We start from the raw sequence: 20,435 nt of genomic DNA, 5'->3' as shown, positions 1-20,435 counted from the left end.
AGCACACAAAGCATCTCCATTTGAGGTAGTAGCCATCTCTCAAGTGGGTCAAAGGGGAGTTCAACAAGGATAGAGTTAACCTCATTTTTGATAGCTCTCGCACGGGCTCTTGTCATAGGTCCATGTGGTGTCATGGGAGATGTAGATAGGTCCGTGGGGATGACCTTGGGATGCTCCTCATCATCTCCCTCCTCCCTTGTGAAAGATCCGACCTCGAATCGAAATATTCATCACCATGGTAAGGCGAGAGATCCTTGACGTTGAAGACGTCGCTCACGTTGTACTTGTCGGTTGGGAGGTCGATCTTGTAAGCATTTTTGTTGTAGCGTGCTAGCCCCTTGAAGGTTCCATCGTCTCATGGTAGTTCGTTGGGGAAGCGGTCCTTGCGAAGGTTTAGCCACACGAGATCACCAATGTTGAATATCATGGGTTGCTTTTTGAATCTGAGCTGGGTCACGAGTTGTTGTACTTGGTGCTCGATGGTGTGCCTTGTATCTTCATGCATCTTCTTGAGATAGTTCACTCGTGTGCTCACATCCATGTTGATGCACTCTTGAAGTGTTAGAGGAAGAACGTCGGGACAACGGGTTGAAATCGTAGACGACCTCGAAGGGGGACTTGCCAGTAGTCGTATGTCTTGCGCGGTTGTAGGCGTACTCAGCGATGGGTAGGCACTCCTCCCACTCCTTGATGTTCCTTTTGATCAACACGCATAGTAGAGTGGAGAGCGTTCGGTTTGTCACTTCCTTTTGGCCGTCGGTTTGTGGATGGTATGCCATGGAGAATAGTAGCTTGATTCCAAGCTTGGCGCATAAGGTCTTCCAAAAGTAACTCAAGAACTTGACGTCGCGGTCTGAGACAATCGTCTTTGGCACTCCATGTAGGTGCAAGATTTCTCAACAAAAAATATTGGCAACATGTGAAGCATTGTCTATCTTGTTGCAAGGAATGAAATAAGCCATTTTAGAGAATCGGTCCAGAACAACAAAGACGGAATCTTTTCCATTTCTAGTCCTAGGCAAACCAAGCAAAAAATCCATGCTAATATCTTCCCATGGGTGATATGGAATTGGAAGGGGTGTATAAAGACCATGAGATTGAGATTTCGACTTAGCTTTGCAACATGTCGAACATCGTTTGGTGACGCGTGAGACGTCGTGGAACAACTTGGGCCAAAAATAGTTCTTGGAGAGCGTATAAAATGTTTTGTCGCGTCCAAAGTGTCCCATTAGTCCTCCTCCATGAGATTCTTGCAAAAGTACAAATGAAGAGAAGACTCGGGCATGCAAAGTTTGTTAGCTCTCATAAGATAGTCATCTTTTATGTAATAGCGTTCCCAAGATGTATGGCATAAGGAATAGCAAAAGTAGGATCATGTGCTACACGTCTTTTATGTGCTCAAAGCCAATGACATTCAATTCAAGTTTAGTAACAAGCATGCATTTGCGGGAAAGCGCATCCGCCACAACATTTTCCTTGCCTGTGATATACTTGATGACATAAGGAAATGACTCAATGAATTCACTCCATTTATCATGAAGCTTGTTCAACTTAGTTTGTCCCTTAAGATACTTGAGCATTTCATGATCGGTATGAATGATAAATTCATGAGGGCGAAGATAATGTTCCCATTCATGCAAAACTCGCACCAAATCATATAGCTCTTTGTCATAGATGGGGTAATTGAGTTGTGCTCCAGAAATTTTCTCACTAAAGTAATCTATGGGGCGCTTCTCTTGGGTTAACACACCTCCTATGTCATTACCACTAGGATCACAATGAATTTCAAAGGGTTTGTCAAACTTGGGTAATGCAAGCACGGGAGCATGAGTAAGCAAATTCTAAAGTTGATTAATTGTGGTGTCTTGGGATGGTTCCCAAACAAATGGTGCATTTTTCTTACTCAAAGCATGTAAAGGGGATGCAATGGTGCTAAAATCCTTGATGAATCTACGATAGAAACTGGCTAAACCAAGAAAACTATGCACTTGTTGCAAGTTGGTTGGTTGGGGCCAAGTTTTAATAGAATTGATCTTAGATTCATCGACATGAACACCCTTAGAAGACACAACAAAACCCAAGAAAATAAGCTTATCAACACCAAAAGGCATTTGTCCATATTAGCATAAATGCGCTCTTTCCTAAGGGTTTGCAACACGGTTCTAAGATGGGTGACATGATCTTTGAGAGATTTGCTAAACACAAGAATATTGTCAAAATAGACCACAACAAATACACCAATATAGGGCCTAAGAACAATGTGCATGACTAGCATGAAAGTACCAGGTGCTTCGGATAAACCCATTGGCATAACAAGCCATTCATATAAGCCAAATTTGTTCTTAAATGCGGTTTTCCATTCATCACCTTCTTGGATGCGTATTTGATAGTAGCCACTTTTAAGATCAATTTTAGAGAAAATGGTGGCTCCGCTAAGATCATCTAGCATATCATCTAGGCATGGAATAGGGTAATGATAACGCACGGTAATAGCATTGATAGGACGACAATCAGAACACATGCAATATGTACCATATTTCTTGGGAACAAGGATTACCGATACGGCACAAGGGCTCAAGCTTTCTCTTACATGGCCATTGTCAATGAGTTGTTTTACTTGCCATTGGATCTCCTTAGTTTCCTCGGGGTTGATGTGATAGGGAGCCTTTTTGGGAAGTGGTGCTCCAAGGATGGGGTCGATTCGGTGTTCGATGCCTTGTAGTGGAGGTAGACCCAGAGGTAGCTCGTCGTGGAATACATCTTGGAATTCCTACAATAGAGAAGATAACACAAAAGGTAGATTGTGAGAGGTGTTAGATTTTGGTGCCTCGTCCTTGCACAAAAGGACATAGTGCATGGCACTTGATGGGTTCTCACACACTTCTCTCATATCACTTTTGGTGGCAAATAGGACTAGGTTTTTCTTGTCGCTCATTATGGAGGCACTCAATTTGGGCTTGTGGCGCTCACTCTCTTTTTGGTGGTTCTCTCTCTCTCACTATTCTCTCCACGATGGGTGGCTTGCTTGTCGGCGTTCACTTGGCTTGGAGACATAGATCGTAGAATGTACTCCTTTTCTTTCATCTTGAAGCTATAGTGATTCGTTCGCCTGTTGTGGATGACACCTCGGTCAAATTGCCATGTCTGTCCAAGAAGGAGGTGGCAAATGGACATCAAAACGACATCACACTCCAAAGTGTCTTCGTAAGCTCCTATCTTGAAGGAAACTTGTACCATATGCTCGACTTGGATAGTGTCGGAGTCTCTTAGCCATTGAACCTTGTAGGGATGTGGGTGCTTCATCTTAACCAATTGGAGCTTGGAGCATAGTTCTTTACTTGCTAAGTTATGGCAACTCCCTCCATCGATGATGACCTTCACGGACCTTCCATTGATGCCAGCCTTGGTGTGGAAGATATGGCATCTTTGGTCTTCGTCGTGTTGATGTTTAAGTGCGAAGACCTTAGAGACAACAAGAGCGGGGCTTGAATCTTCGTCACAAAATACTTGATCATCTTCATATTCGTTCACTTGTTGGTGCATGGCCACTTGCTCAAGGGCTTCCATTTCCTCTTCACTCCACGGAGTCATAGGTTCCATCGTCATTGAGGATCATGGTGTGCTTGTTGGTACACCCAAAGGACTTGTGGCCTCGTCCGCCGCATGTGAAGCATTTGAAGGAACTTGTCTTGATGGTCTCATAGGTTGGAGTAGATGATGATGAAGCTCTTGGCTTGAAGTTGCTTGTAGTTTTCTTGTAGCTTGACTTGTCACTGTTGCTTGTAGATGGCTTGGTTGAGGTAGAAGTTGTTGGAGTCGTTGAAGCTTGGGTGTTAGAGAAGCCGTAGCTTTTGGAAGAGTACTTGGCATACTTGAAGTCATCTTGCACTTGCCATTCCGCCTTGGTAGCTTGATGCACTAGCTCGATGAGGTTGGAGTAAGGTTGGAAGTCGGCGATCTTCTTGATAGGATGATTGAGTCTATTCAAGAAACGTGCCATAGTTTTCTCATCATCTTCCGTGACATTGGCTCTTATCATGGCAATCTCCATTTCCTTGTAGTACTCTTCAACGCTCTTGGTTCCTTGCTTGAGGAGTTGTATTTTCTTGAAAAGGTTGCGGTTGTAGTAGGTTGGCACGAAACGTTCTCTCATGACATCCTTCATTTGCGCCCAAGTAGTGATGGGTGGTTCAGCTCTTTCCTCACGGCTCTCAATGACTTGTTCCCACCAAATGAGGACGTAGTCTTGGAACTCAAGGGATGCCATCGTGATCTTCTTCCTTTCCTCATAGTTGTGCAAGTAGAAGATTGTGTCAACCTTCAATGCCCATGAAAGGTACACTTCGGGATCATTGCTTCCAGAAAACATGGGCAAGGTGAACGTTAGCTTTCCATAGCGTTGCTCTTCATTGTGTTGGGTCGGGGATGATGATGCCCTTGACGTGGAGGGTTGTCAACCTCATGTTGCTCTTGTCTTGGAGGATTTCTATTGTCTTCTTGCTCTTGGTGAACTTGATGTCCTTGTCGAGCTTGTGGAGGAGCTTGTCGAGCTTGTGGAGGGGCTTGTCGAGCTTCTCGAGGAGCTTGAGGAACTTGATGATGCACGGGAGCTTGATATATTCGTTCTTGAACTTCATCGCGAAGCGCTTCTTGTTGCTCACGGGCTTGCCAGTTGCGCATGGCTACGGCTCGACTTGAATCTCAGAGGGCACATTGCGCCTCAAGTGCTTGAGCTTCTCGTCGTTGTTGGTCTTGATGTTGTGCCTCAGCATCTTGTGCATCTTGGTGTTGTTGCGCTCGCTCTTCCTCTTATTGTTGGCATTGACGTTGCGGTTCTTGTGCTTGTGTGAAAGTAGCTTGGTTTTGACGGTGTCGATGTTCTTGCACATGAGCTTGCTCTTGAGAGTCGTATTCGTGTAGAGGATTGCGGTTAGCTTGACGGAGATGGTGTCGTTGGAGTGTCGACTTGAGCGGCTCCATCTTGAGTAGGACGAAGAGGTAGAAGAGCGGTTGACCAACAAGGCACGAATCTCATCCATTCTTGCATTGCTCTCTTGCTTTTGTTCGTCGAGCTTGTTGTCTAAGTAGTCTCTTGTACGTTGCTCGGAGAGTCGTAAGTCGGTGGCGAGATGGTCGATGCGGTCACCCATTGCTTGTTTCTCTTTATGCAAAGCTTGTTGTGCACCAAAGAGGAGGCTCTTTCTGACGTTGGAGGACATGTCGTTGTCTTACTCAATGAAGAGTGGGTTGGTAGAAGTACTTGGCCTATCCATCATTCCAAACAAATATGTGAGTGGGAGAAAGAGAAGACCTTATACCAAATGTACCTTGATCGATGTTGAAGATGGATCAATGATCACTCAAATGTGGAACAAGGAAATAGCACAATTGGTACCAATGCTTGTCGGTTTCTCACACCTATACAAGTAAAAGCTTATTGTGGAGCTTGGTTAGGATGGTGGCACAAAATTTGATGCAATTGGTAGTGAGCCTCAATAATGTTGGAAAAGATTCACAAATTTGCAAATGCAACAAGTAGACCAATAGCAAGATATGGTACACGGAAACACACACGCAAATAGATAAGTGGGGTTGTGCAACCAAGAAATGAGCCAAAATGTGGAATCCACAAAAATGCTCTTGTTACACAACACTAGAGAGACGCCATCATGATTGCAAAATAGGTGGATACAAAACTTGTGCACAACCAACTAAGCAAAAAATGCAACGACTTCTATCCCAAGTATGCTATATGTATGGTATTCCGGTGATATGATCCAAGATGATCTAGTATGACAATATTAATGTAGTATGATGCTTCTTGCTTATAAGCTCTTTCCTTATCGTTCCTCTTTTGCTTAAAAGCTTGGATGGCTCTTTCTCTTTTGAGATCTTTTCTCATGCAAAACTTCACGAACCAAGATAGCAATTGTGTATGATTATGACAACCTTGTGACACAAGAGATGATACCAAGATATGCACCACGATGGTATGGTATGAATGCTATGGGACGTATGATCACTAATGTGGACAAGTAATGTTGTTGGCAATACTCAAAAGCTAGTCTCGATGGGCAAGATACGCAAAATTGGGCTATTGTGGTTATCAATGTAATGGGAAGGACTAGATCAAGATGCCGTCGAGGTTACTGTCGGTGTCAAAACCGGCCCATCTCGGCTTGGGGTTCCCGAATTACGCGTTTGAGAATTGAAGGAAACAGGAGTCAAGGGTGACACGATATTTACCCAGGTTTGGGCCCCCTTGATAGAGGTAAAACCCTACATCCTGCTTGATTGTATTTGATGAGTATAGGGGTTACAAGAGTCGATCTACCTCGAGATCATAATGGCTAAACCCTAGATGTCTAGCCTATGTGATTTGTCTTGGCCCTTAGGGACTAAACCCTCCGGTTTATATAGACACCGGAGGGGTCTAGGGTTGTATAGACACGTTTCGAGGCGTGGCCTTCATTGACACATCTCATCAAAGTAGAGATTGTGCCCCCTTATTACGAGATTTTCATCAATATGGGTTTGGGTAATCCAACTGCGCCGTTCGCGCGACCCCTCGGGAGTAGGCGAGTTTTAAGGCTAGTGGGGGTGCTTGATATTCACTGCCTATATAAGCAGATAAGGATCCATTCTTTACCCCACGCATTCTTCCTTCCTCAGCCTTTCCCACCATCCGACTCTCCCAGCCATGTCTGGATCTGGTTCACATGGCAAGTGGGTGGCCTCCTCCGTCACGGAGAAGGACATCAAGGAGCTCAGGGAGGCGAAGTATTTGACTGCGGAAATCGCACACCGGCTCCCAGCCAAAGAGCAAATCATCCCCACACCAGAGCCCGGCAAGAGGATTGTCTTCATGCCCCACTTTCTCCGCGGGCTAGGGTTTCCACTCCACCCCTTTGTCCACGGACTCATGTTCTATTACGGGCTAGATTTCCATGATCTGGCCCCAAACTCCTTCCTTCACATCACGGCGTTCATCGTCGTGTGTGAGGCACTTCTCCGCATTCCTCCCCACTTCGGCCTGTGGCTCGAGGTTTTCAATGTGAAGCCGAAGGTGGTTGACGGGCACCACGCCGACTGTGACGGCGCCATGGTGATCAAACTCCCCAAAACCACTTGGCCCAAGGGGGCCTTTGTGGAGACCGTGAAGGTGTGGCAGCAGGAGTGGTTCTATATCACCGAGCCTCCTGGTACCAAATGAGCAGATGCCCCTGAATTTAGATTTGGGCCTCCCATGCGGCTTGCGTCTTGGACCAACAAGGGTCTAGACTGGGGATCGACCGACGAAGTGACGATGCTGCAAAAGCACATCAAGAGCATGATAAAGAAACACACCAGTCTCACCGACGTGATTTAGGTGATGCTCTTCCGCCGGATCCTCCCATGCCAACGCCGACCTCTCCGCATGTGGGACTTTAATCCGGACGCCCCCCGGACCCTACATCACTTCTTGTACAACCCACAAAGAGATTTGGAAATTGCTTTTTAAAGCCCAGAAGTCGTGGCCGGAGAAGACCGAATATATTGGTCTTGACAGCGCGCATCCGACAACTGAGGTAAGATTCTTTCTTCCGAACATAATTTCAATCCATAAGTAAAGGGGTATACTGAGACACCACTCCTTTATTCAGGGATGGATAGCGAAGGTGGAGCAGATCAGGTGTCCGGCGCCGCTACCAGAAACCCTAGCCGATCCTCTGGTGACGTGGATGCTGGTCCCGGCGCCATATCAGGCGCCGGAGAAGAAGGCCAAGAAGAAGGGCAAGGAAGCAAAAAGCGGCCTCCACCGCAAAGGTACTTCAGATGCTGTGTCCGGTGATACCAAAGCTCTCTCCTCCCATGAGGGAGATGAAGACGAAGAGGAGGAGGAGGAAGAGAGCAATTCTCCCCCTAAGTGGAGGAAGAAGAAAAGGGCGGCCTCCACAGACCTAGAGGAAGAGGCGTCCAAAAGGGGGAAGATATCCCTCTCGGATGGCTCGGACTCGGATGCCAAATTCATCCCCTAGCGGCACCCCAGGGCAAAGCCCCTGGCCGAATCGTAAGCTTTTCAAAAATGTTGCACATATATACGGTCTTTTACAATTTGTAAGATAACATATCATTATGTGTTCCAGTCCGGCCCTTAATCTCCCTGAACAATCATCGTCTTCGGGGGACTTTCTGGCACCGGAGATGGTGGAGAGCGAGATGCCTCCGCGAGCTTCTCTGCCACATGTCGCGGATGACACCGAGGTGTTATCCCAAAGGACTTCCCTAGGCCAAGAAGAAGTGCGGGAGGTCGTCAAGACGGCGCTAGAGGGTAATGCCTCGGCTGTCGAAAACATGGGGGAATCCACTCCTTTGGAAACTGATGACGGGGGCCATGACCAACCTGGCCCCTAGCTGAACACCATTCCGGACACCAGTACAGCTCCGGAATCGAGCGGGCAACCCCCTTTGAAGGAGGGGGGAGCGCCGACTCCGCCGGCAACCTCCATTAATCCGGATGTGCTAGACACTCTGATGGAAGCACTTCGACGTGCTTCCGTCGTAGAAGAGCACCGTACCCTGATGGGCTCAGTGGTAGAGAAGATTCAGTCCACCAAGAGCGGGCTGAATGAAGCCTTTACTAGCCTACTGACTGGCTTTGAGGTATGCGACGTAAGATGCCTTTTATATGAAAAAACTTGTGCATGTATACAGATAGTAGCCCCTGAGACTATGTTCGGTTTTGGACAAAGCCAAACAAAGGATCAAATGAATATCTCAGAAAGCGATCTACATATCTATTAAATGTACATGCTTCCCTGTTGGCGTCGACCGCCAAGGCCGCTGAAGTTTCCGAGCTCAAACGGAAGCTGAAGCTGGTCGATGACGACCTCAGCCATATTAACAAATGGTTCGATGAGGCACAAGGTACATACTTGTACGATTGAAATTATATTCGAGGAGTTTTAAGCTAACACACTTGCTTGTGTAAATGATTTGAAGGTAGTGAGGCCAAGGTTGAGAGTCTCAAGGGCGCCCTATCGTAAGTATGAAAGCAGGAGCAGGAGAGTAGGGCAGCTGCTGATAAAGCAGCTGCAGATTTAAAGGCCGAACAAGCCACCCACCGTTAGTATGAGGAGAGGGTGACCAAAGTCGAGCAAGAGCTCAAAGATGCCGCTCGTAAGTGTGAGGCCTTGGAGAAGGAGAATAAGGCTCAAGCTGTTGAACTCTCCAAGGCTCTTCAAGAGGCCAGGGAGGCGCGGACTGAGTCCCGGGCAGCTCGCAAGGAGATGAAGCAAGCTGAGCAGATAGCGGCGGGTAAGCCCTTTCTTTTGCAAAGTAAATTCGGCAGTCAAGAATATGCCCCGCTTACTCGCTTGTGGAGTTCTCCTGATGTGTTTGCGGATCTTCCGGGGAGCACCGCTGACGTTGCAAAGTTTTGCCGGGCCCAAGAGGGGAACACAATAGAGAAACTCTTCTGGTCGTAGTAGCTGGAGCCGGAGCGTCCAGCGCTGTTGAATGACTAGATGATGCAGCTGGCGGAGCTGCATAGGATGTCCGGATTGGCCATGAAGAACATCATAGTCCGGTTATGGCCAGCCGAACCCATTCCTGGCAGCTACTTCGGCTTGGTCAGGCGGCTTAGCGATGCCCTATCACGAATTGAAGCTGTTAAGCGCTCCTCGTGTATTGAGGGTGCCCGGATGGCCTTTTCCGGCGTCAAGATGCATTGGGCGAAGATGAAGGTCGTCGTCCTAGCAGTAGAAGGGCCTCCAAAAGGCAAGGACTGTCGCAAGCTGGAGCGCTATTTTGAAGATGTCCTAGAAGGAGCCCGTTTAATAGAGGGTCAATGCTCGAAAGATATCATATTTGAATGAATTTATCCGCGCTACACAGACTATGTGTTATGAAACAAGTTCTTTGTATAATATGCTTGCTTTTTTATTGCAAATTATTTTCCTCATGTGCGGCCGTTTTTTGTATCTCAAAGTTTTCCAGTCGTCGGCTTCAGCCCCCACGTACAAACTACGGGGATGTTCGGAATAGCACGTGACCACTCTTCTCCCAACATCTTGGTCCGTAAAGGAGGTGGTTGTGCAGCGAACGAGGCAATCAGACTATGCGGCTTTACCACTTTTACTTAGAGATAGGAGTTTGACAATGGGTGTCGGTGTCAAAACCGGCAGATCTCGGGTAGGGGGTCCCGAACTGTGCATCTAGGCGGATGGTAACAGGAGGCAGGGGACACGATGTTATAGCCAGGTTCGGGCCCTCTTGATGGAGGTAAAACCCTAAGTCCTGCTTGATTGTTCTTGATAATATGAGTAGTACAAGAGTTGATCTACCACGAGATCGCAGAGGCTAACCCTAGAAGCTAGCCTATGGTATGATTGTATGTTGTCCTACGGACTAAAACACTCCGGTTTATATAGACACCGGAGGGGGCTAGGGTTACACAGAGTTGGTTACAAGGAAGGAGATCTACATATCCGTATCGCCAAGCTTGCCATCCACGCCAAGGAGAGTCCCATCCTGACACGAGACGAAGTCTTAAATCTTGTATCTTCATAGTCCAACAGTCTGGCCAAAAGATATAGTCTGGCAGTTCGGATACCCCCTAATCCAGGACTCCCTCAGTAGCCCCTGAACCAGGCTTCAATGATGATGAGTCCGGCACGCAGATTGTCTTCAGCATTGCAAGGCGGGTTCCTCCTCGTAATACTTCATAGAAGATTTTGAACACGAGGATCGTGTCCGGCTCTGCAAAAAAAGTTCCACATACCACCGTAGAGAGAATAATATTTCCACAAATCTGATCTGCTGACGTACCCCGTAGCGTGGCATCACACCACAGCCAGGTCTTTATTCGAATCGTTTTTCATAACCTATCTCAGCGTGTTTCGCGAGGTGGTTTCCTTGGCACGTCTTGTCGAAGCAGAGATCGTGTCCCCTTATCACGGGATTCCCATCAATACGGATGTGGCTAGCCCAACCGCGCCACCAATTATAGCGCTTGGGGGATAAGCGAGTTTTACCAGGCTTGTGGGGGCGCATAGTTTCGTCTACCCTTATAAAGGGATAAGGTTTTACCTTCTTCTGCCCACGCCTTCTTCCACCTTGCTCATCCATTCTTGCGCACTCGAGCTCTAGCGCCCAAGTCCACATCCTTCTCCTCAACCCCCTCCAACATGTCCGGAGCGGGAGGCAAGTGGATGGTCTCCTCTGTCACGGAGAGAGACATCAAAAAGCTGCGCGGGGCCGCATACTTAGCCGCGGATATCGCGCATCGGCTGCCAGCCGCGGGGCAGATCGTCCCTACCCCGGAACCTCACGAAAGGGTGGTTTTCCTCCCCCACTTCGTCCGCGGACTGGGGTTTCCCCTCCATCCATTCGTTCGCGGCCTTATGTTCTATTATGGCCTAGACTTTCATGATCTGGCCCCGAATTTCATCCTCAACATCTCGGCATTTATCGTCGTGTGCGAGGCTTTCCTCCGCATCCGGCCCCACTTCGGCCTGTGGCTGAAGACCTTCAATATCAAGCCGAAGGTAGTAGGTGGCCAACAAGCGGAATGCGGCGGAGCCATGGTGGGCAAAATGCCCAGTGTTACGTGGATCGAGGGCTCCTTCATGGGGACCATAAAGGGGTAGCAATCGGGGTGGTTCTACATCACCGAGCCGCGCGACACCAACTGGGTGGCGGCCCCCGAGTTTCGATCCGGAATCCCCACGCGGCTCACTTCCTGGAAGGAGAAGGGCCTGTCCTGGGGTTCATCGGTGGAGCTGGGCGAGCTCCAGAAGTGTATCCGGAACATGACAAGTAGGAAACTTAAGCTTGTCAACATAGTCCAAGTCATGCTCTTCCGCCGGATCCTCCCGTGTCAACAACGAGCTTTCAACTTATGGGAGTTCAACCCGGCCCAGCACCAGACTCTACACGAGCTCTTCGACACGACGCATAAGGATGTCTGGAAGGTGCTGTTCAAGGGCGCTGAGGTCCCTCCTTCTCTTACCGAGGACTGCGGGCTAAGCGCGAAGCGCCCTGCGAATCCGGTAAGTTCTGTACATCTGGTAGGGTATTTATTTACCATAGCTTGACCATGTGCGGGGTCTGAGCTCCCATGCCTTTGATAGGACTGGGTGAAGACATCGGAGCAGGTTAACTGTCCGGCCCCTCTGCCCGAAGACCCTGTGGACGCTCTTCTGTCGAAGATGCGGACCCCGACTCCTTACGAGGTGTCGGGGAAGACCAAGAAGAAGGCCAAGGGAACCCGAAAGATTTCCCGGCGCCAGGTGGTATCGGACTCATCGTCCGATAACTCCAAGACGCACTCCTCCCATGAAAACAAGGAGGAGGAAGATGAAGACTCTCCCCCTCCAGCCGGGGGAGACAAGAAAAGGAAGGACGCCCCAACCGGGGAGGCCGAAGGGTCCAAGAAGGGAAGGACTCTCCTTCCGGACTATTCCACTACCGCCGTCAATGGCGAAGATGAGTGGTTACTCAGGGCCAAGCCCCTGGCAAAGTCGTAAGTACTCGGATACCAGAGTAACTCATAGCAAACTTTTATCGCACTGCTCCTTCTAACGTCGAATATGATCATGCAGTCCGCCCCGAGCCCGTATCGACGTATCCTCGTCGGACGGTTCCTTGGAATCGTCGGATATGGATAGTGATCCACTTCCATCCGCCTCCTCTCCTCGCCCTACATGCAATGCCGAGGTATTTCCTCAAGGGGCACCGAGTCGGGGGGAGACAGTCCCGGAGGCGCCTTAAGGCGACCTTCCGGACTCCAGGAGCAAAGGGAGCAAGGCTCCCGGGGGCTCCAAGTTCGGTGCTCAGCCGAACACCACGCTGGAATCTTTAGTGGTTCCGGACTCGTGCAGGTGGCCCCCTTCCAAGAGGGGCAAGCCATCCGTGCTGGTGACCTCTGTCCATCCAGAGGCACCGGACAACCTGCTAGGAGCGCTTCGCGGCGCTTCCGTCGACGAAGAGCACTACACTATAATGAGTGCGGTGATCGAGAAGGTTTAGTCCGCCAAGAGCGGACTGACTGAAGCATGTGCCAGCCTTCTAACAGGCTTTGAGGTAAGTATTTAAAATATAGGAAAATATTACCGCATAGACAGTAGCCGCTGATGCTCTGTTAGGCATTCACAAAGAAAAGCCGAATAGAGGATCAAATAATATCCGCATGAGTCTAAATAAGTATGTCTGTATGCGTATGCAGGCTTCGCTACTGGCCTCTGCCGCACTGACTACGGAGGTCGCGCTCTGAAGCAGAACTTCAAGCGGTCGGAGAAAGAGCTCGGCCTTGACAAGAGGCAGCTCGAGGAGAACAAAGGTAAGTAATACCTTGTCTATATAAAAAAAGATATGGTTGCAAAATGATAGGATCATCATGGATGTGCCAGGGGCCACGACCGAAGTGGCGACCCTGAAGCAAGCGTTGTCCGAGGCCGAAAACAAAGCGGCCAAGCAGCGCACCGAGCGGGAGAAACAAGAGGTGCGGGTGGGCGAGGTGCAGCAAGAGCTCCAGGCTCTCATGACGAAGCACGAGGCTTTGGAGCTTGACTCGAAGACACGAGAGTCCAAGCTTGCCGCTGCCCTCGAGAGCACAAAGCGTGCCAAGGCTGAGGCCCAAAAGGCCCTCCAGGAAATTGAGGCGATGAAGAAGATCGCGACGGGTAAGGCATTCATTATGCAAAGCAAGCATGTGAAAGTAAATTACTTGTTACTTACCTGAGTCCGGAGCTCTCCTGGAGCATTCGTAGATTTGCCTCGCAGCGTGTCAGATGCCGCACAGTACTGCCAGGCTGAGGAGGGAAGCTCGACGGAGAAGTTGGTCTAGTCTCAGTATACTTGGACCGAACACCCAATGCCTGTGAGCGACCAGCTGAAGCAACTGGTCGAGCTGCACAAGGCAGCCGAACAGGCCATGAGGGGCCTTATAGTCTGGATGTGGCCTGGCGACTCCCTTCCCAACAGCTACTTCGGCCTGGTGAGGCGGCTTGTGGATGCCTGCCCCCGGCTGGAAGGCGTCAAGCGGTCCGTCTGCATCGAAGGTGCCCACCGGGCTTTTGCCCGTGCAAAGGTGCACTGGGCCAAGATGGATGCCGAGAAGCTGGTGAAGGAGGGGCCGCCGCAGGGCAAGGAGCATCGCCACCCTGAGTTGTATTATGAGGGTGTCCTGAAGGGTGCCCGTCTTGTGGTGGACGAGTGTGCGAAGGATGTATTTTTTGAATAAACTTGCTCGTGTGATCCTATATTAGGAAAACTTGTTCATGTGTGCTATTCAACGCTTGTTTGAATTTAAAATATTACCTTCTGTGCAGACGTTTATCAAATCTGAGAGATGGCCAGTCGTCGACTTCTGCCCCCATGCCACGAGTGTTGGGGTGTTCGGGATAAATCTGAGCACTCTTGTTCCCATTGTTGGGTCCTTCGAGGGCGGTACTCAGCACAACGAACAAGGCAATCAGACTATAATGCGTTATCACTCTCACTTAGCCATAGAATTCTACAATTTTAAATTTTGGCGAAGCCCCTAGTATTCGAAAGGCCGAATTCGGGGCGCTATACACGCCTAAGCCGGACAAAGCCAACTCCTCGCCCTAAGCGGCATAAGTCATTAGGGACTCGAGACCTCTCGAACAGTGACCAGCTCTCGCCTTATCATGACAGTCAGTTTTATCTTTCTCTACTGAGGTGCTTAGCCCAGCTGAACCGGGGCACAAATCACAGTAGTTCTCCCAGTGTTACCTTAGCCGATATAGCGGAACGTAAGGCACCAAAACATGGGAGCCGAGCAAACCCAACTATTGACCCAAGACATGATTCGGAGCTGATGCATATAATGCTATAAGTTCGGGGTGCCGCACTGTCGAAAGTGTTCGGACATCTCACGCCGTATTATGGGGTATGCTTAAGCCCCTGGCGTATTGGCCATACTAGAGTGTACGGGTGCTGAATGTCATGAACGAACAAATATAAAAAAGAATAGAGAATGATGTAATAGACTAATGCTATGCATTGTTTATTCAAAAGAGGTGCGTCCAAGCAGAATGATACAATTAGTGCGATAAGCAAAAAAGTAGGACTATTTGACATGTCCCTTCCAAGGGCAAGCTGAGGAATGGTATTTAAAGCATGTATTTCGCTCGTTATCAGCGACCACCTGGGAGTTCCATGGTGCGACGTAGCTTTCTGCCTCCTTGGTTGTTGCATCGTGTGTCCGACAATCGTACTGCCGGACAGGGTTTCCAGAGATTAAAGTCCTGAAAGAGAGAAAAATAACAAAGCGGGAAGCCCCTAGTGCGGTTGAGCCGCATCTTGGGACGTGCCGTAGTCGTGCCCCCCTCCCCACCTGTGCCCATGGTATTTTCAATGTGTAATTATGTACGCGTGGCACGGATTTCTCCGTTTGGCTGGTACTGGGTGGGGGCCGCATTGTTATGTGAGCTTGGAACGTGCCAGGCGGTCTTGTTGCCGATTACTCCGGGCGCGCTTGAAGGTGTCCGGGTCCTTAATCGCCGAACTGGTGGATTGCCTTAAGAGGCTGCTTTGCGTTTCTGCTGCGAGGGCCGCAATGTGCTTCTCCGTGCGGAGAGATCACTCTGTGTTTCCATTGACTGTGATGACCCCCAGAGGTCCTGGCATCTTGAGCTTGAGATATGCATAGTGCGGTACCGCGTTGAATCTCGCAAATGCGGTTCGCCCGAGCAGTGCATGATAGCCACTGCGAAACGGGACTATGTCAAAGATTAACTCCTCGCTTCGGAAGTTATCCGGGGATCCGAAGACCACTTCCAGTGTGACTGAGCCTGTACAATGGGCCTCTACACCTGGTATGACGCCTTTGAAGGCCATTTTTGTGGGTTTGATCCTTGAGGGGTCTATACCCATTTTGCGTATTGTGTCCTAATAAAGCAGGTTCAGGCTGTTGCCGCCGTCCATAAGGACTCGAGTTAGGTGAAATGCGTCGATGATTGGGTCTAGGACCAGTGCGGCGAATCCGCCATGACGGATACTAGTGGGGTGGTCCCTGCGATCGAAGGTGATTGGATAGGAGGACCATGGGTTGAACTTTGGGGCGACTGGCTCCAACGCGTATACATCCCTTAACGCACGCTTCCGCTCCCTCTTGGGTATGTGGGTTGCGTATATCATGTTCACCGTCCGCACTTGTTGGGGGAACCTCTTTTGTCCTCCGGTGTTCGGCTGCCGGGGCTCTTCCTCGTCATCGCTATGTAGCCCCTTATCTTTGTTTTCGGCGTTTAACTTGACGGCCTGCTTGAACACCCAACATTCCCTGTTGGTGTGGTTGGCTGGCTGGTCGGGGGTGCCATGTATTTGGCACGAGCGATCGAGTATACGGTCCAAACTGGACGGGCCCGGAGTGCTTCTTTTGAATTGCTTTTTCCGCTGACCGGGTTTGGAGCCTCTGAATCCGGCATTGACTGCCGTATCCTCGGTATAGTCGCTATTGACGCGGTGCTTATATTTGTTGCGATGTGACCTTCCATTGCTATCCTTGGTATCTGAAGTACCGTGGTTCTTTGATATGTTATTGTTGCGAGCCAGCCAGCTGTCTTCTCCCGCGCAAAAGCGGGTCATGAGTGTCGTGAGGGCTGCCATAGATTTCGGCTTTTCCTGGCCAAGGTGCTAGGCGAGCCACTCGTCGCGGATGTTGTGCTTGAAAGCTGCTAGGGCCTCTGCATCCGGACAGTCGATGATTTGATTTTTCTTTGTTAGGAACCGTGTCCAGAATTGCCTGGCCGATTCCTCTGGCTGCTGAATTATGTGGCTCAAGTCATCGGCATCTGGTGGTCGCACATAAGTGCCTTGGAAGTTGTCGAGGAATGCGGCTTCCAGATCTTCCCAACAGCCGATGGATTCTGTTGGCAGGCTGTTGAGCCAATGTCGAGCTGGTCCTTTGAGCTTGAGTGGGAGGTATTTGATGGCGTGTAGATCGTCACCGCGGGCCATGTGGATGTGCAGGAGGAAGTCCTCGATCCATACCGCAGGATCTGTTGTGCCGTCGTATAATTCGATATTTACGGGTTGGAAACCCTCTAGGATTTGGTGATCCATTACTTCGTCTGTGAAGCATATGGGGTGTGCGGCGCCTCTGTAGTGGGCTATGTCGCGACGTAGCCCAAATGAGTCTTGTCCACTATGTCCGGCCCGACCAGATTTACTTTTACTGTATCCGGCGTGACGGTTATCGTCTCGCGTAGTGGCGCGCCCTCGTGATCTGTAGATCAATCTTGCATGTTTTGCTTTGTCCTCCAATATGTCTCGCAGGTCTAGCGTGTTTCCTCGTGCCTTGTCATTTGTACTTGCGTGGCGTCGGGGTGCGGGTTGAGTTTTTGGCTGAAATGCTTCTCTGTCGTGGCCACGAGGTGGCCGATCAGCCACGTCGTACGCTGGAGATGTTGGTTTTAATGCTTCCTCCTCCAGTCGGGGTAGGAACCTGCGCTTTGGGTAACTCTTGGAGGGGCATTTGAGTTCATATTCCTCGGCCGCAAGGACTTTAGTCCATCTGTCAGGTAGCAAATCTTGATCAGCTTGAAGCTGTTGCTGCTTTTTCTTAAGGCTATTTTCCGTGGCTATAAGAGAGCGCTTGAAGCGCTCTTGCTTGACGGGATCCTCCGGCACGACAAATTCGTCATCGTCGAGACTTGCCTTGTCTTCGGAGAGAGGCATGTAATTATCATCCTCTGCCTCTTCATCTGCCGCTCTCTCGGGAGGGATGGCTTCTCCATCCTCCTGCTCTAAATCTTGCTGGAGGGGATTGTTGTCGTCTTCGGCACTGTCCGGAGTGCTATTATCTCATGTGCCGGTGTCACCGCTTTTGCTTTGGCGACACTTACAGCGGTGCCACTGACGTCGGCGCTTGGGTTGCTTCTTGGAGGGGTCATCCTCCGCTGTCTCGTCGCCATTGCCTTCTTTGAGTGTGTCCACCATGTATATATCATATGATGAGGTGGCTATCCAGTGCACTGTGGGCAGTGGTTCCTCTTCGTCTCCCGCATCATCGTCCATACCGTCGATGTCTTCGGAGTCGAAGTAGAGCATGTCGGTAAAATTGTCGACAGTGGCTACTAAGTGGGTGGTGGGTGGGCGGCGAATTTCTTCGTCATCCGCATCCCAATCCTGCCAAACATAGTCCGGCCAAGACTCTCCTGACAGGGAGGGAGACCTTAATGAGTTCAATATGTCACCGAAGGGCGAGTGCTGAAAGATATCCGCGGAGGTGAACTCCATGATCGGCGCCCAGTCGGATTCGATAGGCACGGGCGCAGGCAGTTCAGAGTACGTGGCCAGGAAAGAATCCGGCAATTTGGCGTCACGGCTCTCGTGAAGGCTAAGGTCGATATTCGGCTCGATCGCCGCTGAGAATGCGGCCTCTGTGGCGGGGTCTATCCACCCGTCCATGGATGGTGCAATTGGCTCCGAATTGAGGATCAGAGCGGTTGCCGGTGCGGTCTCCTGAACACTGTCTGATGGTAGAGCTAAATCATGCTCATCGTGATTGTGCGGCATACTCGGCAGGGGCTTTAATCCGTCGAAGATCAAGTCTCCGCGGATGTCGGCCGTGTAGTTTAAGCTTCCAAACCTGACCTGGTGGCCAGGGGCGTAACTCTCGATCTGCTCCAGATGGCCAAGCAAGTTGGCCCGTAGTGCGAAGCCACCGAATACAAAGATCTGACCGGGGAGAAAAGTCTCACCCTGGACTGCATCGCTATCGAGGATCGAAGGAGCCATCAAGCCTAACGATGATGACACAGAGGAACTCTGAATGAAAGCACCAATGTTGGTGTCAAAACCGGCGGATCTCGGGTAGGGGGTCCCAAACTGTGCGTCTAGGCGGATGGTAAAAGGAGGCAGGGGACACGATGTTTTACCCAGGTTCGGGCCCTCTTGATGGAGGTAAAACCCTACGTCCTGCTTGATTGTTCTTGATAATATGAGTAGTACAAGAGTTGATCTACCACGAGATCATAGAGGCTAACCCTAGAAGCTAGCCTATTGTATGATTGTATGTTGTCCTACGGACTAAAACCCTCCGGTTTATATAGACATCGGAGGGGGCTAGGGTTACACAGAGTCGGTTACAAGGAAGGAGATCTACATATCCGTATCGCCAAGCTTGCCATCCACGCCAAGGAGAGTCCCATCCGGACACGGGACAAAGTCTTCAATCTTGTATCTTCATAGTCCAATAGTCCGGCCAAAAGATATAGTTCGGCTGTCCGGATACCCCCTAATCCAGGATTCCCTCAATGGGATTATAGGCTTAGCCCCTGGTGTTGTTCGGCTATCCGAACTTGGGTGCTTTAGATGCCTGACCGGGTGAAGGTCAGTCCTTTGTGTAATATGGAGAAAATCGCAAAAAGATTTAATAAGTCACCGAACCGTTGACCAGCTCTCGCCATATCATGATAGTCAGTTTTCGGCTTTCTCTACTGAGGTGTTAGACCGTACGAGCCAGAAACACAATCGCAGTAGTTCTCCCTTTACTACATTAGCGGAACAAGAGGAACATAAGGTGGTAACCACAGGAGCCGGGCAACCCAACTATTGACCAAAGACATGATTCAGAGCCGATGCATATAATGCGGTATTCGGGACGCCGAAGTGTACTACGAAAGTGTTCGGACTTTTTGTTTTTGAATATTTGTGGCTGAATAGAGCCCCTAGCAATTAATGCCAATGTGTATATGTTAATCAGTCATGAAGACAGGATACATATTATGGAATAGGCCAATGCCGAATAAGGTAGGACAAAAATGTTTCCGCAATATTCTTATTGATATGTCAAACGTTCTCTTACAGAGAATGCGATAATTATCAAGGCTATTTTACATGTCGAGAATTCGAGGGAAAGCTTTATACAGGTCCTAAAAAGGAAAAGGTGGTCTTGAAGATCCTTTGGACACTCTGCCGCACATCTGCGCCGCTTTTCACCTTGGTGTAGGATCCTTTGAGATGATCAGTCGATCGAGGATACATAAGGGGCCTGGAAAAGGGCCCTCGGTGTTGGAAATATGCCCTAGAGGTAATAATAAAAGCATTATTATTATATTTCCTTGTTCATGATAATTGTCTTTATTCATGCTATAATTGTGTTATCCGGAAATCGTAATACATGTGTGAATAATAGACACCAACATGTCCCTAGTAAGCCTCTAGTTGACTAGCTCGTTGATCAACAGATAGTCATGGTTTCCTGACTATGGACATTGGATGTCATTGATAACGAGATCACATCATTAGGAGAATGATGTGATGGACAAGACCCAATCCTAAACATAGCATAAGATCGTGTAGTTCGTTTGCTAGAGTTTTTCCAATGTCAAGTATCCTTTCCTTAGACCATGAGATTGTGTAACTCCTGGATACCGTAGGAGTGCTTTGGGTGTACCAAACGTCACAACGTAACTAGGTGACTA

The sequence above is a fragment of the Triticum urartu genome, chromosome 3A (assembly GCF_056163025.1).
Source record: "Triticum urartu cultivar PI428250 chromosome 3A, HENAU_Tu73, whole genome shotgun sequence".
NCBI classification, from domain to species: Eukaryota; Viridiplantae; Streptophyta; class Magnoliopsida; order Poales; family Poaceae; genus Triticum; species Triticum urartu.
Note: the sequence above shows the minus strand (reverse complement) of the source record.